The sequence below is a fragment of the Ranitomeya imitator genome, chromosome 2 (assembly GCF_032444005.1).
Source record: "Ranitomeya imitator isolate aRanImi1 chromosome 2, aRanImi1.pri, whole genome shotgun sequence".
NCBI classification, from domain to species: domain Eukaryota; kingdom Metazoa; phylum Chordata; class Amphibia; order Anura; family Dendrobatidae; genus Ranitomeya; species Ranitomeya imitator.
The window spans coordinates 852,630,961-852,655,142 of record NC_091283.1 but is presented as its reverse complement, the minus strand read 5'-3'; positions in this window follow the sequence as shown (position 1 = coordinate 852,655,142).

Here is a 24,182-nt window from a genome sequence, read left to right as displayed (position 1 = left end):
AGTTAAGTCTCACTCCGCGAGATGACGTCGCAGCACCGACTCTCACTGCCGTATGCTACCTCGCTCCCCTGCTGACTGTGAGGGAATTGACTGTGTGCCTTCACCCAGCTGTAACACTGAATTGACCGTGCGTGCCGTTCCTCAGCTTAACGCAGGCGCGCAGCCCTCTGCTAAATCGGACGATCAGCCGATGCTGTCTGGCTTACATCCCGCCTCCGCCACTGAACTTTACAGCACTCCAGCGGAACCAGAAACTGTGTCACAACCCCTACGTTGCTTCGTCCCCGCAGGGCCTCGCTCCAGAGAACCTGGACACACTGCTTTCTTCAGGAGACAGTGCTTTGGTTTCCTTTAGGACCAAGCCAGAGACTTCACGCGCTTTCTACGGCGCCACCGTGGGAGTACAAGCCTCCATCACCCCGAAAACTTCAGACTGATAAGTTTGCCTGTTGTTTAGCCAACTGTTTTGTTACCCTTGTTTATGCTTTTCACTTTCTTCCCCCCTTCGTCACTAGTTCACTCCCTGCGTGGAGTGTCCCCTGTAATAAACCCCTTTAACTCCTGTTCTGCCTCCTGCTCATCAGTGCGTCCTGCGTTCCTGCAATTTCTACATCACCATGGTGTCGGATGTTGATCAGGTGCAGATCCCCTGATGAATCTCTGGCATCTGCTAATCTGCGGCTCGTGCTGTTCTCCGTCACCCTTATGTGAAAAATCTAGTGACCTGGAGCCTGGGGCCCCAATGTAATATTTATCCTGGGACCACAGTGACCACGTGTCGGTCACAATACTGGCAGACGGGCACCTCAGTCACCAGGGCCTGGGTGTGACGGTCATAATACTGGCAGACGGGCACCTCAGTCACCAGGGCCCGGGTGTGATGGTCATAATACTGGCAGACGGGCACCTCGGTCACCAGAGCCCGGGTGTGACGGTCATAATACTGGCAGACGGGCACCTCAGTCACCAGGGCCCGGGTGTGACGGTCACAATACTGGCAGACGGGCACCTCAGTCACCAGGGCCTGGGTGTGACGGTCATAATACTGGCAGACGGGCACCTCGGTCACCAGAGCCCGGGTGTGACGGTCATAATACTGGCAGACGGGCACCTCAGTCACCAGGGCCCGGGTGTGACGGTCATAATACTGGCAGACGGGCACCTCAGTCACCAGGGCCCGGGTGTGACGGTCATAATACTGGCAGACGGGCACCTCAGTCACCAGGGCCTGGGTGTGACGGTCATAATACTGGCAGACGGGCACCTCGGTCACCAGAGCCCGGGTGTGACGGTCATAATACTGGCAGACGGGCACCTCAGTCACCAGGGCCCGGGTGTGACGGTCATAATACTGGCAGACGGGCACCTCGGTCACCAGGGCCCGGGTGTGACGGTCATAATACTGGCAGACCGGCACCTCAGTCACCAGGGCCCGGGTGTGACGGTCACAATACTGGCAGACGGGCACCTCAGTCACCAGGGCCTGGGTGTGACGGTCATAATACTGGCAGACGGGCACCTCGGTCACCAGAGCCCGGGTGTGACGGTCATAATACTGGCAGACGGGCACCTCAGTCACCAGGGCCCGGGTGTGACGGTCATAATACTGGCAGACGGGCACCTCGGTCACCAGAGCCCGGGTGTGACGGTCATAATACTGGCAGACGGGCACCTCAGTCACCAGGGCCCGGGTGTGACGGTCACAATACTGGCAGACGGGCACCTCAGTCACCAGGGCCTGGGTGTGACGGTCATAATACTGGCAGACGGGCACCTCAGTCACCAGGGCCCGGGTGTGACGGTCATAATACTGGCAGACGGGCACCTCAGTCACCAGGGCCCGGGTGTGACGGTCATAATACTGGCAGACGGGCACCTCGGTCACCAGGGCCCGGGTGTGACGGTCATAATACTGGCAGACGGGCACCTCAGTCACCAGGGCCCGGGTGTGACGGTCATAATACTGGCAGACGGGCACCTCGGTCACCAGGGCCCGGGTGTGACGGTCATAATACTGGCAGACGGGCACCTCGGTCACCAGGGCCCGGGTGTGACGATATCTGTGCTGACAGCTGTTCCTCCCTGCGTTTGGCGGTAGGTGGAGCGCAGTCATCACCCCTGGGGAAGCTGATCTTATTACTGTACTGTAGCTGTATAGCTGGACCCCAGGGGCTGTGTGGGGCCCTGGGAGTGGCTGTGGCCCCGGGCTGCTCTATATTAGTAGTTTCCAGTAATTCGGCCTCTCCTGGGCTCTGCTCCTCATTGATTCTTGTAAATAATCTTGTTGTTTTCACCCCGCTGTCAGGTTATTGTCCAGAGGGGGCGCTGTGCACACATCTCAGGCTATCACCACCATGGCAGCCGTGACTATGTGACTGGTAATGATCTGAGCAGAGATCCTCCTCCATGCCTCTCATAGAAGAAGAACCACGACCAGTACCTCACCGGACTCATCGGGGTCTGCTGATTATTATAGGATCTGGTTCTGCGCAGTGTAGCGTGAGCTGAAGGAGGCGGCGGCTCGCTCTACAACAATTAACAGGTTAACTACCATCACAGTGTCACCACATACTACCTGGGGCCACAATGTCACCGAGGGCCACACCACTACTCGGGGCCACACCAAACCATACCGACACATTGGGCCACACCACCAGCTGCACTGCAGCAAGCTCTCAGCTGTGATGCCTGTCTCTCTGCCATATCATCTGTCATCGTAAACGATATCTATAACTCTGTATGTAACCCCGTCTCATGTACAGAACCATGGAATTAATGGTGCTATATAAATAAATAATAATAACATCTCCATATCTTCCGTCTCTCCGCCATGGGCGATCGTGTGGTCGCTGTGCGTTGTCCCCGTGCTGATGCCGTCACCCATACACTGCAGTTCTGTGGTGAATAACCGATGCCAGCAGCTCGGGAGAAGCGTCTTTCATGGGGCCGTGAATTCTATAGGACCACAAGTAGTAAGACTTCCAGTCACAGCTTCGGGGCGTGGGAGTACGATGGTGGCAGCATGGCCAGGTTATCTGCCATTAGCGATCTCCAGCAACTGGAGGAGAGGAAACCATTTAATTAGAGGCAGCAGCTCTCCCTGGTGTGAAAAGGCTCTCCAAAGCTTTGATTCCCCCCTGCCGCACAGTAGGAAGTTGTTGGTGATAATTGACACAGGATTTCCTTGTTAACCAGCCGCAGACACGTAGGATTAAAGCGCCCGAGATCTTCAGAAGAAAGTCGCGCCAGATAAGGGGCCGCCTGCGCCTTTCTGCTTATTTTGCACTTGAGAAAGATGAGCAAACAGCTGTAACAAACTGGAGAGCGGCTGCTGAGAGGCGGCCACACTTATCAAACTCATTCCAGCCTGGCTGATCAAAGATTGACTTTCCTAATATCACACGGCCCGGTGCTGGCGACTTTATTAACCGCGCTTCTCCCAGTTATCACGCTTCTCAGAGGCGAAGGGATGGAAGGATTATCGGCGCCTCATCGAAACAATTATAAAATATCACAGGTGAAACTGACTGTAAATGACATCATTTTCTGCCACTCCAGACCCTGCTCAGGTGTCGCAGCCGCCAGGAATATGGTGCCGAAATACTGAAGGAGCAGACTCCGCAAATGCTGGGAATATAGTGCTGAAATACTAAAAGAAAATTCTCCGCAAACACCAGGAATACTGTGCCGAAATACTGAAGGACCAGACTCCCCAAATACTGGGAATATAGTGCTGAAATACTAAAAGAAAATACTCCGCAAACACCAGGAATACTGTGTCGACATACTGAAGGAGCAGACTCCCCAAATACTGGGAATATAGTGCTGAAATACTAAAAGAAAATACTCCGCAAACACCAGGAATACTGTGTCGACATACCGAAGGAGCAGACTCTGCAAATGTCAGGAATATGGTACTGAAATACTAAAAGAAAATACTCCGCAAACACCAGGAATACTGTGCCGAAATACTGAAGGACCAGACTCCGCAAATGCTGGGAATATGGTACTGAAATACTAAAAGAAAATCCTCCGCAAACACCAGGAATACTGTGTCGACATACCGAAGGAGCAGACTCTGCAAATGTCAGGAATATGGTGCTGAAATACTAAAAGAAAATACTCCGCAAACACCAGGAATACTGTGCCGAAATACTGAAGGACCAGACTCCGCAAATGCTGGGAATATGGTACTGAAATACTAAAAGAAAATCCTCCGCAAACACCAGGAATACTGTGCCGAAATACTGAAGGACCAGACTCCCCAAATACTGGGAATATAGTGCTGAAATACTAAAAGAAAATACTCCGCAAACACCAGGAATACTGTGTCGACATACCGAAGGAGAAGACTCTGCAAATGTCAGGAATATGGTGCTGAAATACTAAAAGAAAATACTCCGCAAACACCAGGAATACTGTGCCGAAATACTGAAGGACCAGACTCTGCAAATGCTGGGAATATGGTACTGAAATACTAAAAGAAAATCCTCCGCAAACACCAGGAATACTGTGCCGAAATACTGAAGGACCAGACTCCCCAAATACTGGGAATATAGTGCTGAAATACTAAAAGAAAATCCTCCGCAAACACCAGGAATACTGTGCCGAAATACTGAAGGACCAGACTCCGCAAATGCTGGGAATATGGTACTGAAATACTAAAAGAAAATCCTCCGCAAACACCAGGAATACTGTGCCGAAATACTGAAGGACCAGACTCCCCAAATACTGGGAATATAGTGCTGAAATACTAAAAGAAAATCCTCCGCAAACACCAGGAATACTGTGCCGAAATACTGAAGGACCAGACTCCGCAAATACTGGGAATATAGTGCTGAAATACTAAAAGAAAATTCTCCGCAAACACCAGGAATACTGTGCCGAAATACTGAAGGACCAGACTCCCCAAATACTGGGAATATAGTGCTGAAATACTAAAAGAAAATACTCCGCAAACACCAGGAATACTGTGCCGAAATACTGAAGGAGCAGACTCCCCAAATACTGGGAATATAGTGCTGAAATACTAAAAGAAAATACTCCGCAAACACCAGGAATACTGTGTCGACATACCGAAGGAGCAGACTCCCCAAATACTGGGAATATAGTGCTGAAATACTAAAAGAAAATACTCCGCAAACACCAGGAATACTGTGTCGACATACCGAAGGAGCAGACTCTGCAAATGTCAGGAATATGGTACTGAAATACTAAAAGAAAATACTCCGCAAACACCAGGAATACTGTGCCGAAATACTGAAGGACCAGACTCCCCAAATACTGGGAATATAGTGCTGAAATACTAAAAGAAAATACTCCGCAAACACCAGGAATACTGTGTCGACATACCGAAGGAGCAGACTCTGCAAATGTCAGGAATATGGTACTGAAATACTAAAAGAAAATACTCCGCAAACACCAGGAATACTGTGCCGAAATACTGAAGGACCAGACTCCCCAAATACTGGGAATATAGTGCTGAAATACTAAAAGAAAATACTCCGCAAACACCAGGAATACTGTGTCGACATACCGAAGGAGCAGACTCTGCAAATGTCAGGAATATGGTGCTGAAATACTAAAAGAAAATACTCCGCAAACACCAGGAATACTGTGCCGAAATACTGAAGGAGCAGACTCTGCAAATGTCAGGAATATGGTGCTGAAATACTAAAAGAAAATACTCCGCAAACACCAGGAATACTGTGACGAAATACTGAAGGAGCAGACTCCGCAAATGCTGGGAATATGGTACTGAAATACTAAAAGAAAATCCTCCGCAAACACCAGGAATACTGTGTCGACATACCGAAGGAGAAGACTCTGCAAATGTCAGGAATATGGCGCTGAAATGCTGAAAGAAAATCCTCCGCAAACACCAGGAATACTGTGCCGAAATACTGAAGGACCAGACTCCGCAAATGCTGGGAATATGGTACTGAAATACTAAAAGAAAATCCTCCGCAAACACCAGGAATACTGTGTCGACATACCGAAGGAGAAGACTCTGCAAATGTCAGGAATATGGCGCTGAAATGCTGAAAGAAAATACTCCGCAAACACCAGGAATACTGTGTCGACATACCGAAGGAGCAGACTCTGCAAATGTCGGGAATATGGCGCTGAAATACTGAAACAGACTCCGTAAATACCAGGAATATGATGTTGAAATAATGAAGGAGCAGACTCTGCAAATGTCGGGAATATGGTGCCAAAATACTGAAGATGCAGACTCCGCAAACACCAGGAATATGGAGCCGTAATAGTGAAGATGCTGACTCCGCAAACACCAGGAATATGGAGCCGTAATAGTGAAGATGCTGACTCCGCAAACACCAGGAATATGGAGCCGTAATACTGAAGATGCTGACTCCGCAAACACCAGGAATATGGAGCCGTAATAGTGAAGATACTGACTCCGCAAACACCAGGAATATGGAGCCGTAATACTGAAGATGCAGACTCCGCAAACACCAGGAATATGGAGCCGTAATAGTGAAGATGCTGACTCCGCAAACACCAGGAATATGGAGCCGTAATAGTGAAGATGCTGACTCCGCAAACACCAGGAATATGGAGCCGTAATACTGAAGGAACAGACTCCGCAAACACCAGGAATATGGAGCCGTAATACTGAAGATGCTGACTCCGCAAACACCAGGAATATGGAGCCGTAATACTGAAGATGCTGACTCCGCAAACACCAGAAATATGGAGCCGTAATACTGAAAGAACAGACTCAGCAAATGCCAGAAATATGGTGTGAAAATACTGAAGATGCCGACTCCGGAAACACCAGGAATATGGAGCTGTAATAGTGAAGGAACAGACTCTGCAAACACCAGGAATATGGTGCAAAAATACGGAAACAACAGACTCCACAAATACCAGGAATATGGTGCCGTAATACTGAAAGAACAGACTCAGCAAATGCCAGAAATATGGTGTGAAAATACTGAAGATGCAGACTCCGGAAACACCAGGAATATGGAGCTGTAATAGTGAAGGAACAGACTCTGCAAACACCAGGAATATGGTGCAAAAATACGGAAACAACAGACTCCACAAATACCAGGAATATGGTGCCGTAATACTGAAAGAACAGACTCAGCAAATGCCAGAAATATGGAGCCGAAATACCGAAGGACAAGATTCTGCAAATGTCGGGAATATGGTGCCGAAATATTGAAAGAATAGACTCCACAAATGCCGGGAATATGGTGCGAAATACTGAAAGAACACAAATAACTGAATCCGCAAACACCAGGAATATGGAAACAAAATACTGAAGGAGCAGTGGAGGGCTCCAATAGAACCCTGGGGTACTTGGGCCGAGTTTGGTGGTCGTTAAAGGGGTAGTCACGGCAGAAATGACCCGGTCTGTGGTCCTGGGCATCCAAGTAAAAGGGAAGGTCTTTAAAGGGACCACCTGTCGTATTCTGACAGGGATGACCAACGCTGCTTAAAGGGGTCCACTGAAAAATAATGATGGTACTGCAACAGGGGTGGTATGGCTTCCCTCAGGTGAAGCCGAATCCCCAGGGCTCTCGGTGTAATAGGCAAAGATGGCTTGGTGCCAGAAAGAATCAGAGGACACAAGGTTGCAGTCTCTTTACCTTTTACTGGTGGTTTTCGGCCACAGCCCAGGGTACCGTTAACAGGTGATGGTGAGGTCTGGTCAGCCTGGAAGCGATTATGGATCCCCCTTTTAGGTGAGGTTGGAAGCCTTCCTTTCTGCGCAGTAAGGCCAGTCCCTTGCTGCTTATGGCTACACACAAGGTCCTCTCTCTCTCTGTCCTAAGATAGTACCCGCATGACAGGCAACGCAAGCCTTTTTACAGGTGTCTCTAATTATGACTCCGGGCTCTATATGTTGCTGCGCCTTTGGGTGTGCTTGCAGACAGACGACCTGAAATCTTCTGCCCTCTGGTTTCTGCTGTGGGGCATACAGTCCCACACAGCCTTGGACTCCCGGTGTCCGGTTCCTGCGCTTTAGCGTGGAGGGAGCTCAGTTGCAGCACCACTCCAGCTCTTCACTTCTCCTATGCTTCTTCTCCTCTCACATGTCACACAACTGAATCTGACTCCTCCACTCTGGTCAGGAGCTGCAGCACCACATGCCTGCACGGCTCCAGCTCTCCTGCTCTTTCCACTCTCCTCCACTGTCTGCTACCGAATACTCTAACTCCTCCTCCAAGCCAGAACATATATCTCGTGAGGCTCCCCTGAAAATGAGTTCAGAGCTCCCCCTTCTGGCCTGGAATCAGAACATATTGCAGGTATGTGCTACCTGTTAAAGGGATCCTCCTTGCTTCCAGGAATGACAGCACCCTCCCCGAAAGAAAGGCAACACCACTGTAACAACCGGCGTCCTGGGGTGTTCCAGCAGACTCTGCAAATGCCAAGAATATGGTGCGAAAATAATGAAGGAGCAGACACAGCAAATGGCGGGAATATAGTGCTGTAATACTGAAATAACAGACTTCACAAACACTAGGAATACAGTGCCGAAATACTGAAGGAACCGACTCTGCAAATGCCATGAATATGGTGCCAAAATACTCAAGGAACAGACTTCTCAATTGCCTGGGAATATGGCACCGAAATACTGAAAGAATAGGCTCCAAAAACGCTAAGAATGTGGTGCCGAAATACCGAAGGAGCAGACGCTGCAAATGCCAGAAATATGGTGCCAAAAATACTGAAGAAGCTGACTCTGCAAATGCCGGGAATATGGTGCCAAAATATCAAAAGGAGCAGATTCTGCAAACACCAGGAATAGCGCACCAAAATCCTGAAGGAGCAGACTCAGCAAACATCTTTAATATGGTGCCGAAGTACTGAATTAACAGAGGTTGCAAATGCTGAGAATATTGTGCCAAAATACCGAAGAAACAAACTCCGCAAATGCCGGGAATATGGTGCTGAAATGCTGAAGGAAGAAAAATCACAGACGGAATATGGTGCCAATATAATGAAAGAAAAGACTCAGCAGACGCCAGGAATATGGCACTGAAATAACGAAGAGAAATCACAATCGCCAGAAATATGGCGCCAAAATACTAAAGGAAGAAAACCACAGTTGCACAGAATATTTAGCCGAAATATTGAAGGAACAGACTATGCCGGTGCCAGGAATGTGGTGTTGAAATATGGAAGGAACAGCAACCACAGACGGTTGGAATATTGTGCTGATATATGAAAGGAAAGACTCTGCAGATGACTGAAATATGGCACCAAAATTTGGAAGGAAGAGAAACCACAAAAGCCAGGAATATGGCATCGAGATACTGAAAATCTAGACGTTTCATCCAGGAACCATTAAGGGAAAAAGACTGATGTATTGATTGGGGGGAGCAGTAGATGTGATGGCTCATCCCCAGGCATAGGGTTATGGGGAGCGAGTGACTCCTGGTCAATTTTTACACCGCCAGCTCCCAGGACTCGATATCAGTGCTACCTGGTGATGACATGAGGTTTTGGGCCGCAGAACTCGAATAGGGCAGGCTGCTGGGACCCTCTCACCCACCATGATTCATAATGGTGCCGACTGCTTTAACCGCCAGGACCGTGGGGTACTCGGTACCGGGCTGGTTCTGTTCTTAAAGGGGTGGTCATGGTGGCTGTGACCCGGTCCATGGCCCTGGCATCCAATAAAAGGGGTTAATGAAGATAAGAATAAAGTCTAATGTAGGAATGTTCGTGATGCCACCTGTGGTATTCGACCAGGGGTGGCCGACACTGCTTAAAGGGGTCCTCTGAGGCTGATGGTTTTGCAGCTTAGTTGGTATAGCTCCCCACAGGTAGAGCTTAGTCCCCAGGGCTACCGGTACAGTTGGTAATAGGGATGATTGATCGAGGGGTGCAGGACTGAGGGTGCAGGAAATAATTGCAGGACACAGGGATAGCAGTTTCCTTTACCTTTTACTGGTAGAATTCAGGTACAGTCCAGGGTGCAGGTAACAGGTGATGGTGGGGTCCGGGCAGCCTGGAAACAGCTTGGCATCCACTTATCCAGGTGGGTTCGGAGGCCTTCCCACTGGCTGTATAGCTGACCATTGCTGCCTGAAGCTCTGCTCGAGTCCTCTCAGTGTCTGTATTGCTGACAGCTTGAAACTTTCATGGGCACTTTCCTCTGGCAGCCCCAGGCTCCTCACTTGCTGTGGTACCTGCAGGTGTTAGATGGGACAGGAGACTTGCAATCTCCTGCCCTCCGGGATTAGTGGCTGGGTCTGCAACTCCCACACCACTACGGACCCCAGTGTCCAGTCTCTTGGTGCTTTCTTCTGGGGTGAGCCCACTCACAGCTCCAGACCCCAGGCTCCTCTCCTTTTGCTTTCTCTCCTCTCACTGTCCCTAGCAAACTGTCTAACTCCTCCCCCAGGCCAGAATTTTATAGGGAAGTTCCCCTGAAACCGGGTTTAGAGCTCCCCTCCTGGTATAGAGTCAGGACAGTGTTCCATGTCAGTAATACCTGATTAAGGGATCCCCCCTTGTTTCCAGGCAGGACATCACCTCCCCATGAGGAAGGCAATACCATTGTGGCATCTGGACTCCTGGGGTGCCACATTCCCCCCTAGTACAATTCAGTACTCCCGGACTGAGGAAACAAAAGAAAACATATAAACAGGTGAACAATGGTAAAAGGGTTACAGAGTTTTCAAAAATATAAAAAATTACAAAAAACAACCAGTCAGAATTGACCAATTAAGTTCCTGGGGGCAACGCTGGTCCATTTGTGTTCCCTAGAGACTTTTGAGTTGCCTAGGTGGGAACCGCCCCAACCCACCTTTGCTTCGTTCCCGGGCGTGGCTATGGGACTCTCTGTTGATGGGCCTAATCTTCAGCCACGCTGGCAGTTTATTTAAAGGGACTCTGTCACCTGAATTTGGAGGGAACAATCTTCAGCCATAGGGGTGGGGTTGTCAGGTGTTTGATTCACCCTTTCCTTACCCGCTGGCTGCAATATTGGATTGAAGTTCATTCTCTGTCCTCCATAGTACACGCCTGCGCAAGGCAAGATAAACTGCTCCTTTAATAATCTGTTCCCATCTTGCATGCTGACATCTGCTTAATGGCCCGCAGTGCCTCCTGGAGATTAAGGGCATAGTCCCATATACTGTCCTGCACCCTTTGTTTACATCCAAAGAATCTCATTTTTATTTCTGCTTCAGGGAGAGTGTCAAAAGTGTCCTTCAGCCCAGCCAAGATTTGTTTGACAGCCCCTTTATCAGTGTTCGGCCAGGACTTTACTTCCCTCTGGGCCGCACCAGTTAACTGACCAATGAGGATGCTGACTTTTTGCTAATCAGCAAACAAACTGCAGAGTCTCTCCTTAAAATCACTTAAGGTACCGTCACACTCAGCAACTTTACAACGAGAACGACAGCGATCCGTGACGTTGCAGCGTCCTGGATAGCGATCTCGTTGTGTTTGACATGCAGCAGCGATCCGGATCCCGCTGTGCCATCACTGGTCGGAGCAGAAAGTCCAGAACTTTATTTGGTCGTCAGGTCGGCGTGATTCGTCATGTTTGACATCAAAAGCAACGATGGCAGCAATGTTTTACATGGAGCTAACAACCGGCGAGAACGAGAAGTACGTCACTGGATCGCTCCTGCATCGTTCTGGTGTTGCCGTGTTTGACGTCTCTACAGCGACCTAAACAGCGACGCTGCAGCGATCGGCTCGTTGTCTATATCGCTGCAGCGTCGCTGAATGTGACGGTACCTTAAGTGTGTGTGATTCCCCTGAATACTGTGGTAACCAGGCCTCTCCCAGTATGTACGGCATTGATAGCGGCATTATGGGGACTGGGGCGGCGGTTGCCAGATCTTGCTGCACTCTGGAGGCTGCGTCGGCTGCTGGGTTCTGCTGTACTATGGCGGCTGCGGCTGTGTCTGCCACTGAATCTTGTGGCGCTATGGGGGCTGCGGCTGTGTCTGCCACTGAATCTTGTGGCGCTATGGGGGCTGCGGCTGTGTCTGCCACTGAATCTTGTGGCTCTATGGGGGCTGCGGCTGTGTCTGCCACTGAATCTTGTGGCGCTATGGGGGCTGCGGCTGTGTCTGCCACTGAATCTTGTGGCGCTATCGGGGCTTCGGCTGTGTCTGCCACTGAATCTTGTGGCGCTATGGGGGCTGCGGCTGTGTCTGCCACTGAATCTTGTGGCGCTATCGGGGCTTCGGCTGTGTCTGCCACTGAATCTTGTGGCGCTATGGGGGCTGCGGCTGTGTCTGCCACTGAATCTTGTGGTGCTATGGGGGCTGCGGCTGTGTCTGCCACTGAATCTTGTGGTGCTATGGGGGCTGCGGCTGTGTCTGCCACTGAATCTTGTGGCGCTATGGGGGCTGCGGCTGTGTCTGCCACTGAATCTTGTGGTGCTATGGGGGCTGCGGCTGTGTCTGCCACTGATTCTTGTGGCGCTATGGGGGCTGCGGCTGTGTCTGCCACTGAATCTTGTGGCGCTATTGGGGCTGCGGCTGCCGCCTGCGCTGCATCTCCACTCAGGCTGGACATGTTCCTTCTCCCCCTAGTTAACATCAGCCAGGCCCCCGCGTTCCGTTACCATTGTGAGTGGCTGCTCCACCGGGCGATCTGGACGGTGCTCCTTCCAGTTCTTAAGCCCGGGGCCTCCTGCTTTTCATCCGCACACCGCAGAGCACGGAGTGCTGCTTCCTTTCGCGCTCTTTCCTCTGGCTCCGCCCACAGACACACCTTCTCTGTTCCTCGTGCGCCATGAGGCACAGCAATGGCAGTTACCACTCAGTGTAACAAAGTCTATGGCACACAGCACCTGGCAATGCCGGGGGACGTATCCTGTTCATGACGCCAAGTTGGGCGCCCGCTAGGACCGTGGGGTACTCGGTACTGGGCCGGTTCTGTTCTTAAAGGGGTGGTCATGGTGGCTGAAAATGGGAATAAAGTCTAATGTAGGAATGTTTGTGATGCCACCTCTGGTATTCGGCCAGGGGTGGACGATGCTGCTTAAAAGGGTCCTCTGGAGCTGATGATTTTTCAGCTTAGATGGGATCGCTCCCCACAGGTAGAGCTTGGTCCACAGGGCTCCCGATGTAGCTGGTAGGAGGGATGGTTGACAGTGGGCTGCAGGACTGAGGGTGCAGGAAATAATTGCAGGACACAGGGATAGCAGTGTCCTTTACCTTTTACTGGTAGAATTCAGGTACAGTCCAGGGTGCAGGTAACAGGTGATGGTGGGGTCCGGGCAGCCTGGAAACAGCTTGGCATCCACTTATCCAGGTGGGTTTGGAGGCCTTCCCTCTGCGCTGTATATCTGACCCTTGCTGCCTGAAGCTCTGCTCGAGTCCTCTCAATGTCTGTATTCTCAAGCTGTATGGCTGACAGCCAGAACCTCTCATGGGTACTGTCACGATAATGCCAAAAATGTGATATTGAGTTTAGTCCTAGAGAGTACTATGTCACAGGCACAAGTGCAGCTGCGACCTCCCTCCTTTCTCCCCCCACTGCATTTGCTGGTATAGAGACACTATGCAACTTGAACCTAGTGTGTGAGCACGGTGTGGCTTTAAACTGCAGGTGACCAATCCTGTAAACTCTCGTGGTCCCTCCCCTCTCACTGGGGAATGCCTTTGTCTGAGAATTTGGAAAAGTGTAAATAATTATCAGATCAGTGCATATCATTAACCAGTCCTTTAGTGATGTCACAAGCTCAGAAGTATAAGTCACTATACTCTTAGCCCAGCCGTCAGTCTTGGCCCGGGAAGCAGCTAACAACAGCTCTTCAAGCTGTTTCCAATACACCTGGATGTATCTCTTGAGCACACGGCCGCCATGCTGATATGACATGATCTACCGACCTGTAAGTATGTTTTTCTTCTGTTAATCCTATTTTATTTTGTAATCTGTAATGTATATACGAATTGTCTCCTTTCTAATATCTTTTTATACTTTGTAAACACTGCTTAATTTTTCATGGAGTAAAATATTTAATTGCTAGCTTGTCTCTTCTGCTCTATAACGAACTGTGTCCTCTGAAGTGAATTGCGCTACTGATTTGGGTTGGCTGTGTTCTGTGCGATAGGAAATCTTTGCAGCGACGGCGGCGTTCATAATTATTGTTATTAGATCTAGTGATGGATTCTGATGGATGGCCTTCCGTTATATCCGTCATCCGTTGTAAAGTCTTTGTCCATTGGCTTGAGACAACGGACAAAGCAACGTTTTTTGTGTATGTCGAAAAGTCGGACAGTGAGGGATCCTGCGCCATCCGTCGTGGGTTATAATGGAAGCCAACCACTATAACAGACATGGAACCGGCTGTTGTGACCTTCTCACCCACCATGGTTGATAGATGGGCGGGCTGCTGAGACCATCTCACCCATCTTGACTGATAGTGGGGTCATCTAATAGGACCATCTCTTCCACCATGACTGATAGCGAGGCCGTCTTCTGGGTCTCTCTCTCCCAGGACGACTGATAGTGGAGCCAGCTGCTGGGATCGTTTCATCCACCATGACTGATAGTGGTGCTGGCTGCTGGGACCCTCTCACCCAAAACGACAGATAGTGGGGCGTGCTGCTGGGACCCTGTCACCCATCATGAAGGATAGTTGGGTGGGCTGCTTGGACCTTATCACTCATCATGACTGATAGTGGGTTGGGCTTTTTTGACCTTGTCACCCACAGTGACTGATACGGTCCCAGCAAGCAGCCCTACTTTCATCTACCATGACTGATAGTTGGGCCACCTGCTGGGACCCTCTCACTCACTAAAGGTACCGTCACACTGAACGATATCGCTAGCGATCCGTGACGTTGCAGCATCCTGGCTAGCGATATCGTTGAGTTTGACAGGCAGCAGCGATCTGGATCCTGCTGTGACATCGTTGGTCGCTGCAGAAAGTCCAGAACTTTATTTCGTCGCTGGACTCCCTGCAGACATCGCTGAATCCTACTGATCCTACTATCAGCCATGGTGGGTGAGAGGGTCCCAGAAGCCAGCCCCATATCAGTCATAGTAAGATAGAGGGTCTTAGTAGGCAGCCCAACTCTCAGTTATAATGGGTGAGAGGGTACGAGTAAGCAGACCCACTATCTGTCATGGTGGGTGATAGGGTCCCAGCAGGTGGCCATAATGTCAGCCATGGTGGGTAAGAGGGTCCCAGCTGCTCGCCCCACTATCAGTCATGGTGGGTGAGTCCCAGGAGCTGGCCCCACTTTTAGTCTTGGTGGAAGAGAAGGTTCCAGAAGCCCGCACCACTATCAGTCATGGAGGATGAAAGGTTCCAGCAGGCAGCACACTATCAGTCATGGTGGTTAGAGGGTTTTATCAGTCGGCCCCAGTCGGCCCACTATCATTCATCCCATCAATCGGCCCCTTATCAGTCATAGTGGGTGAGAGGGTCCCAGCAGCCTACCCTTTATTAGTCATGGAGGGTGAGAGGGTCCCAATAGGTGGCCCAACTCTCATTCATGGTGGGTGAGAGGAATCCAGCAGCCAACCCTACTGTCAGCCATGGTACATGAGAGGGTCCCAACATCCATCCCCACTATCAGTCATGGTCGCTAAAGGTACCGTCACAAGCGACGCTGCAGCAATATAGACAACGATGCCGATCGCTGCAGCGTCGCTGTTTAGTCGTTGTGTGGTCGCTGGAGAGCTGTCACACAGACAGCTCTCCAGCAAACAACGATGCCGAAGTCCCCGGGTAACCAGGGTAAACATCGGGTTACTAAGTGCAGGGCCGCGCTTAGTAACCCGATGTTTACCCTGGTTACCATCGTAAAAGTAAAAAAACAAACACTACATACTTACCTTCCGCTGTCTGTCCCCGGCGCTCTGCTTCTCTGCACTGGCTGTGAGCGCCGGCCAGCCGGAAAGCAGAGCGGTGACGTCACCGCTGTGCTTTCCGGCCGCTGTGCTCACAGTCAGTGCAGGAAAGCACAGCGCCGGGGACAGACAGCGGAAGGTAAGTATGTAGTGTTTGTTTTTTTACTTTTACGATGGTAACCAGGGTAAACATCGGGTTACTAAGCGCGGCCCTTCGCTTAGTAACCCGATGTTTACCCTGGTTACCGGCATCGTTGGTCGCTGGAGAGCTGTCTGTGTGACAGCTCTCCAGCGACCAAACAGCGACGCTGCAGCGATCGACATCGTTGTCGGTATCGCTGCTGCGTTGCTGAGTGTGAAGGTACCTTATGACTGATAGTGGGGATGCCTGCTGGGACCCTCTCATCCACCATGACTGATAGTGGAGCCAGCTGCTGGGACCCTCTCATCCACCATGACTGATAGTGGAGCCAGCTGCTGGGACTCTCTTACCAAAATGGCTATTAGTGGCAACGACTGCTGGGACCCTCTCACCCTCCTTGACTGATAGTGGGACTGGATGCTGGGACCCTCTCACCCACGATGACTTATATTGGCACAATGTGCTGGGACCCTCCCACCCACCATGACTGATAGTGGTGCCACCTGCTCGGACCCTCTCACTCACCATGATTTATATTGGCGCCACGTGCTGGGACCCACTCATCTGACATGACTGATAGTGGGGCAGCCTGCTAGGACCCTCTTATCCACCATGACTGATAGTGGGACTGGATGCTGGGAGCCCCTCACCCACCATGACTGATAGTGGGGCCGCTTGCTGGAACCCTTTCATCCACCATGACTGATAATGGGGTCACAAGCTGGGACCCTCTCACCCACTATGACAGATAATGGGGCGGGCTGCTGGAAATCTCATCCACCATGACAGATAGTGAGACCACCTGTTGGGACCCGCTCACCCACCGTGACTGATAGTGGGGCCAGCTGCTTGGACCCCCTCATCCACCATGACTGCTTGGACCCCCTCATCCACCATGATAGTGGGGCTGGCTGCTGTGACCCTCTTACCCAAAATGGCTGATCGTGGGGACGACTGCTGGGACCCTCTCATTCTCCATGACTGATAGTGGGTCCCACTGCTGGGATCCTCTCAACCCCCGTGACTGATAATAGGGTCTTCTGCTGAGACCTTCTCACCCACCATGACTAATAGTGTGGCTTGCTGCTGGGACAATCTCACCCATTATGACTGAGAGTTGGACTGTCTACAAAGACCTTCTAACCCACCATGACTGATATGTGGCTGGTTTCTGGGACCCTCTTACCTACCTTGTCTGATAGCAGGGCCAGATGATTGGGATCTTCTAAGCCATCATGACTGATAGTATGACTGGTTGCTGGGACCCTTCTCCAACCATGACTGATAGTAAGGTCGGCTGCTGGCACCTTTTCATGTACTATGACTGAGAGTGGCGCAAGCAGCTGGGACACTCTCACCCATTAAGATTGAAAGTGGGGCTGTCTGCAGGGAACCTCTCACCCACCATCACTGCCTGCTGGGACCCTCTCATCCACAATGGCTGACAGTATCCCGGCTGCTAGGACCCTGTCAGCCACCATGACTGATAAAGATGCCAGTTGCTGTGACCCTGTCACCCACTATAGCTGATAGTATGCTCGCCTGCTGGGACCCTCTCACCAACCATGACTGATAGTGAGGCTGGATGCTGGGACCATCTCATCCACAATGACTGATAAAGATGCCGGCTGCTTGGACCCTTTCATCCACCATGACTGATATGGGGCCTTTAGCTGAGACGCTCACCCACCATGGATGATAGTGGGGCTAGATGATGGGACCTTCTCAGCCGCTATGACTGATAGTGGGGCCGGCTTCTAAAACCCTCTTAAGATACCTTCACACTGAGCAACTTTAGAACGATAACGATAGCGATCCGTGACGTTGCAGCGTCCTGGATAGCGATATTGTTGTGTTTGACACGCAGCAGCGATCAGGATCCTGCTGTGACATCGATGGTTGGAGTTAGAAGGCCAGAAATTTATTTCGTCGCTGGATCACCCGCTGACATTGCTGAATTGGCGTGTGTGACGCCGATCCAGCGATGTCTTCACTTGTAAGCAGGGTAAACATCGGGTTACTAAGCGCAGGGCCGCGCTTAGTAACCCAATATTTACCCTGGTTACCATTGTAAATGTAAAAAAAAAAAAACACTATATACTTACATTCCGGTGTCTGTCGCGTCCCCCGGCGTCAGCTTCCCTGCACTGTGTCAGCGCCGGCCGGTCGTAAAGCAGAGCACAGCGGTGACGTCACCACTCTGCTTTACGGCCGGCGCTTACACAGTGCAGGGAAGCTGACGCCAGGGGACGCGACAGACACCGGAATGTAAGTATGTTGTGTTTTGTTTTTTTTAACTTTTACAATGGTAACCAGGGTGAACATCGGGTTACTAAGCGCGGCCCTGCGCTTAGTAACCCGATGTTTACCCTGGTTACCCGGGGACTTCGGCATCGTTGTTTGCTGGAGAGCTGTCTGTGTGACAGCTCTCCAGCGACCACACAACGACTAAACAGCGACGCTGCAGCGATCGGCATCGTTGTCTATATTGCTGCAGCGTCGCTTAATGTGACGGTACCTTTAGCGACCATGACTGATAGTGGGGATGGATGTTGGGACCTTCTCATGTACCATGGCTGACAGTAGGGTTGGCTGCTGGATTCCTCTCACCCACCATGAATGAGAGTTGGGCCACCTATTGGGACCCTCTCACCCTCCATGACTAATAAAGGGTAGGCTGCTGGGACCCTCTCACCCACTATGACTGATAAGGGGCCGATTGATGGGATGAATGATAGTGGGCCGACTGGGGCCGACTGATAAAACCCTCTAACCACCATGACTGATAGTGTGCTGCCTGCTGGAACCTTTCATCCTCCATGACTGATAGTGGTGCGGGCTTCTGGAACCTTCTCTTCCACCAAGACTAAAAGTGGGGCCAGCTCCTGGGACTCACCCACCATGACTGATAGTGGGGCGAGCAGCTGGGACCCTCTTACCCACCATGGCTGACATTATGGCCACCTGCTGGGACCCTATCACCCACCATGACAGATAGTGGGTCTGCTTACTCGTACCCTCTCACCCATTATAACTGAGAGTTGGGCTGCCTACTAAGACCCTCTATCTTACTATGACTGATATGGGGCTGGCTTCTGGGACCCTCTCACCCACCATGGCTGATAGTAGGATCAGCTTATGGGATCTTCTAAGCCACTGTGACTGATAGAAGGGCCGGCTGTTGGGACCTTCTCACCAACCATGACTGACAGTGGTGCTGCCTGCTGGGACCCCCTCACCCACCGTGACTAACAATCGGACTGGATGCCTGGATCTCTCACCCACCATGATAGTGGGGCATGCTGCTGGGACCCTCTCACCCACCAAGACTGAAAGTGGAGCCGTCTGCAGGAAGCCTCTCACACACCATCACTGATAGTGGCGCTTTCTGCTGGAACCCTCTTACTCACTATGACTTATTTTAGGGCTGCCTGTTGGGACCCTCTCACCTGTCTTGACTGATCATGGGTCTGGCTGCTGAGACCCTCTCATCCACCATGGCTCACAATGTATCAGGCTGCTAGGACCCTGTCAGCCACCATGACTGATAAAGATGCCGGCTGCTGGGACCCTGTCATCCACTAGCTGATAGTGTGGGAGCCTGCTTGGACCCTCTTACCTACCATGACTGATAGTTGGGCTGGGTGCTAGGACCCTCTCACCCACCATGGGTGATAGTGGGGCCAGATGTAACCACTGATCGACCAAGCCACTGCACGACCAGCTCTACCCTCACCTACTGTATCCTCACCCAACCCTTGTAGATTGTGAGCCCTCGCGGGCAGGGTCCTCTCTCCTCCTGTATCCTCACCCATCCCTTGTAGATTGTGAGCCTTCACGGGCAGGGTCCTCTCTACTCCTGTATCCTCACCCATCCCTTGTAGATTGTGAGCCCTCGCGGGCAGGGTCCTCTCTCCTCCTGTATCCTCACCCATCCCTTGTAGACTGTGAGCCCTCGTGGGCAGGGTCCTCTCTCCTCCTGTGTCCTCACCCATCCCTTGTAGACTGTGAGCCCTCGCGGGCAGGGTCCTCTCTCCTCCTGTATCCTCACCCATCCCTTGTAGACTGTGAGCCCTCGCGGGTAGGGTTCTCTCTCCTCCTGTATCCTCACCCATCCCTTGTAGACTGTGAGCCCTCGTGGGCAGGGTCCTCTCCTCCTGTATCCTCACCCATCCCTTGTAGACTGTGAGCCCTCGCGGGCAGGGTCCTCTCTCCTCCTGTATCCTCACCCATCCCTTGTAGACTGTGAGCCCTCGCGGGCAGGGTCCTCTCTCCTCCTGTATTCTCACCCATCCCTTGTAGACTGTGAGCCCTCGCGGGCAGGGTCCTCTCTCCTCCTGTATTCTCAACCATCCCTTGTAGACTGTGAGTCCTCGCGGGCAGGGTCCTCTCTCCTCCTGTATTCTCACCCATCCCTTGTAGATTGTGAGCCCTCGCGGGCAGGGTCCTCTCTCCTCCTGTATCCTCACCCATCCCTTGTAGATTGTGAGCCCTCGCGGGCAGGGTCCTCTCTCCTCCTGTATCCTCACCCATCCCTTGTAGATTGTGAGCCCTCGCGGGCAGGGTCCTCTCTCCTCCTGTATCCTCACCCATCCCTTGTAGATTGTGAGCCCTCGCAGGCAGGGTCCTCTCTCCTCCTGTATCCTCACCCATCCCTTGTAGATTGTGAGCCCTCGCGGACAGGGTCCTCTCTCCTCTTGTACCAGTCGTGACTTGTATTGTTTAAGATTACTTTACTCTTTTTTTTTTAATGTATACCCCTTTTCACATGTAAAGCGTGATGGAACAAATGGTGCTATAATAATAATAAATAACAACATTTATAATGTTGGGACCTTCTCAGCCACAATTACTGATAGTGGGGTCGGCTTCCAAAACCCTCTTACCCACCATGTCAGATAGTGGTGCCCCATGCTGGGACCCTCTTATGCACCATGACTGATAGAGGGGACGGATTTTGGGACCTTCTCAGCCACCATTACTTATAGTGGGGCCACCTGCTGAGACCCTTTCATGCACCATGACTAACAGTGTTGTGGGCTGCTGGATTCCTCTCACACACTGTCACGATCCATGTTTGGATCTGTGGCAGATCTGGTTTTCTTCAGATTTAAACCTTTTTTCCTTTTCTGGTCATTGGGGGTTCATGCAGTTTTCTCCCCCCGGTGGCCGCTGGTGTTATTGCATTGCTGCTGGGTCAGCTGATGTTGGTGACCACTCCCACCATCCTTTATAAGGTCACCTGGTGCATCAGCTGACTGTTGGTTATACAGTTCCTTTCAGGAGACCAACCTCGCAGTAGCAGCTCCCTGGTGTCAGCCAAGTCTGGTGTTTGGAGCTCAGTTGCTGTACTATCTGTGTTGTGGAGTCTGCAGCGGCGTGCACAGGCTAAGTTCTGAGTTTTGTTACTTTGTAGTTTGTGCATTCACCTTTTGGTATCTTGTTCCCCTCACTCTTATATTGTTTATTTGCTCTGTGGTGCTGTTTACACTGTTCACCCCCTGGGGTGGGGGTTGGGGGTTTAGTTCAGGGTTTAACAGGAGACAGGGACAGGTCGGTGACTTGGGCCTCCCTACCTTCAAGGGTACCCCCAAGTTAAGGAAAGACAGGGCTTCCCCTAGCCTGAGGGGCAGTTCAGGGGCCCAGATTCCTCATCTCCTGTTTTCCTGTTTCTGCATCATGACATTATAACCAACCATCCCATATTTTTTTTTTGTTGGTGAGCTATGGCTCAAATGCAGGCCTTTCCCCAACTGCTTCAGACCCTCACTGATGAGTTTAAGGTGCTCTGTGGTGAGGTGGTGCAGCAGCTGCAGCAGTTGGTGGGGTTTTGGGCTTCGGCCCAGGTAAATGCTCAACCAGAGCCCAAGATATCTCTTCCTGACAGGTTCTCTGGAGGGAGAGATACATTTTTGGTTTTTCAGGAAGACTGTAAACTTTACTTCAGGCTCTGCCCTCGTTCATCAGGGAGTGAGAAGCAGCGTGTGGGGATTATAACCTCCCTTCTTAAGGGTGATCCCCAATCCTGGGCTTTCTCCCTGCCGGCCGGTTCTCCATCTTTACGGTCAGTGGACGAGTTTTTTGCGGCTCTGGCGCTGGTATATGGTGATCCTGATGGCGTCTCCCTGGCAGAATCCCGACTGCGTAAAATCAAGCAGGGGGCTCGGCCGGCGGAGGATTACTGCTCGGAGTTTAGGAGATGGGTCACTGACACACAGTGGAATGACCCTGCCCTTAGGAGCCATTTTAGGCAGGGTCTGTCTCCAAGGTTGCAGGATGCTCTTGTGCAGTACGCTGCCCCCAGGTCTTTGGAGGCCGCCATGTCCCTTGCCATCCGGGTAGATAGACGTTTGAGGGAGAGACATACACCTAATGTGCCTCCGGTAGTCCTTGCTAGGGAGGAGGACACACCTGAGCAGGTGGATGAACCCATGCAGGTGGGACGAGTTGTTTCTCAGACGGGGTTGCCTGCGGTTCGCCGTGGTGTGGGGGCATGTTTTTACTGTGGGCAGACTGGTCATTTTATCGGTGTCTGCCCAGCTCGCGCCAAAATACCTGTACCACCTAAGAAGCCGCATTCCCCTGGTCGTGTGGAGGGAGGCGACAAGGGAGTGTACATTTCCTCCATATCTTCTCCTCAGTGTAACCTGTCAGCTGAAGTAGTGGTTGGCGGGGTCACTGAGTGTATACCGGTGTTTGTGGACAGTGGAGCAGGTGTCAATCTGGTGGATGCTCATCTTGTCCAGACCCATGGCCTGAGGTGTAGAACACTAACTAAACCCCTAAGTGTCCAGGCCATTGACTCCGTACCACTCAGCCAGGGGTGGGTGACCCAAGTGGTGGATGATATACACCTGCGTATAGGGACTCATCGTGAGGAGTTCCTGTCGTGCTACGTCTTGGGGGGAATACCAACACCCATCATTTTAGGACTCCCTTGGTTGAAAAAACACAACCCAGTCATAGATTGGCGGTCAAGGGAAGTGGTCAGCTGGGATCAGTCGTGTGAGGGCTGCTGCCCAGGTGCAACTGTCTCTGCCGTCCTTCTACAACCTACCCCTTCCTCTCCAGTGGGGGCAGCAGAGATGCTGCTAGAGAGTAGGGGCAAGACTCTTCCCTCGCTACATGCTAACCCGGTGTGTCAGAGACCTCTTAGGAGGAGGGGTCAGAGGAGGGTGGTGGTTCCCTCTGAGCATAATGGGGGTGTGAGTTTGGTGACACAGGGGGACGCCTCTGTTGTCAATTCCTCTAGAAATTCACCACCATCTTGTGACAGACGCATGCATGGAAATAAACGGACCTGGGTGTGAATAAGTATGTATGGGTTTCCACCAAAAACATCAGGTGGCAGTGTGCAACGGGGTCCTGGAGTTCCAGGGTGATTGGGCCATATCGGGTGTCAGCCATTCTCAGCCCGGGGACTTTTCAGTTGGAGTTACCCCCAGTAATGCATATACACAACTCATTCCCCAGGTCGGCCCTCTGGAGGTTTATGGCGCCTCCGGAGCTCTCACTGGTGGCATTTTCATCAGGCCACGTTTGCCGTAAACCTGAGTCAGGTGACTGCCGAGGTGAACGTTGGTGGATCGAGGCGTCCTCACCATAGGTTATGTGGTGAGGTCTGATGTTGAGTGTTCAGAGGCCACTCATTGAAAGGGGGGTACTGTCACGATCCATGTTTGGATCTGTGGCAGATCTGGTTTTCTTCAGATTTAAACCTTTTTTCCTTTTCTGGTCATTGGGGGTTAATGCAGTTTCCTCCCCCCGGTGGCCGCTGGTGTTATTGCATTGCTGCTTGGTCAGCTGATGTTGGTGACCACTCCCACCATCCTTTATAAGGTCACCTGGTGCATCAGCTGACTGTTGGTTATACAGGTCCTTTCAGGAGACCAACCTCGCAGTAGCAGCTCCCTGGTGTCAGCCTAGTCTGGTGTTTGGAGCTCAGTTGCTGTACTATCTTTGTTGTGGAGTCTGCAGAGGCGTGCACAAGCTAAGTTCTGAGTTTTGTTTCTTTGTAGTTTGTGCATTCACCTTTTGGTATCGTGTTCCCCTCAATATTGTTTATTTGCTCTGTGGTGCTGTTTACACTGTGCACCCCCTGGGGTGAGGGTTTGGGGGTTTAGTTCAGGGTTTAACAGGAGACAGGGACAGGTCGGTGACTTGGGCCTCCCTACCTTCAAGGGTACCCCCAAGTTAAGGAAAGACAGGGCTTCCCCTAGCCTGAGGG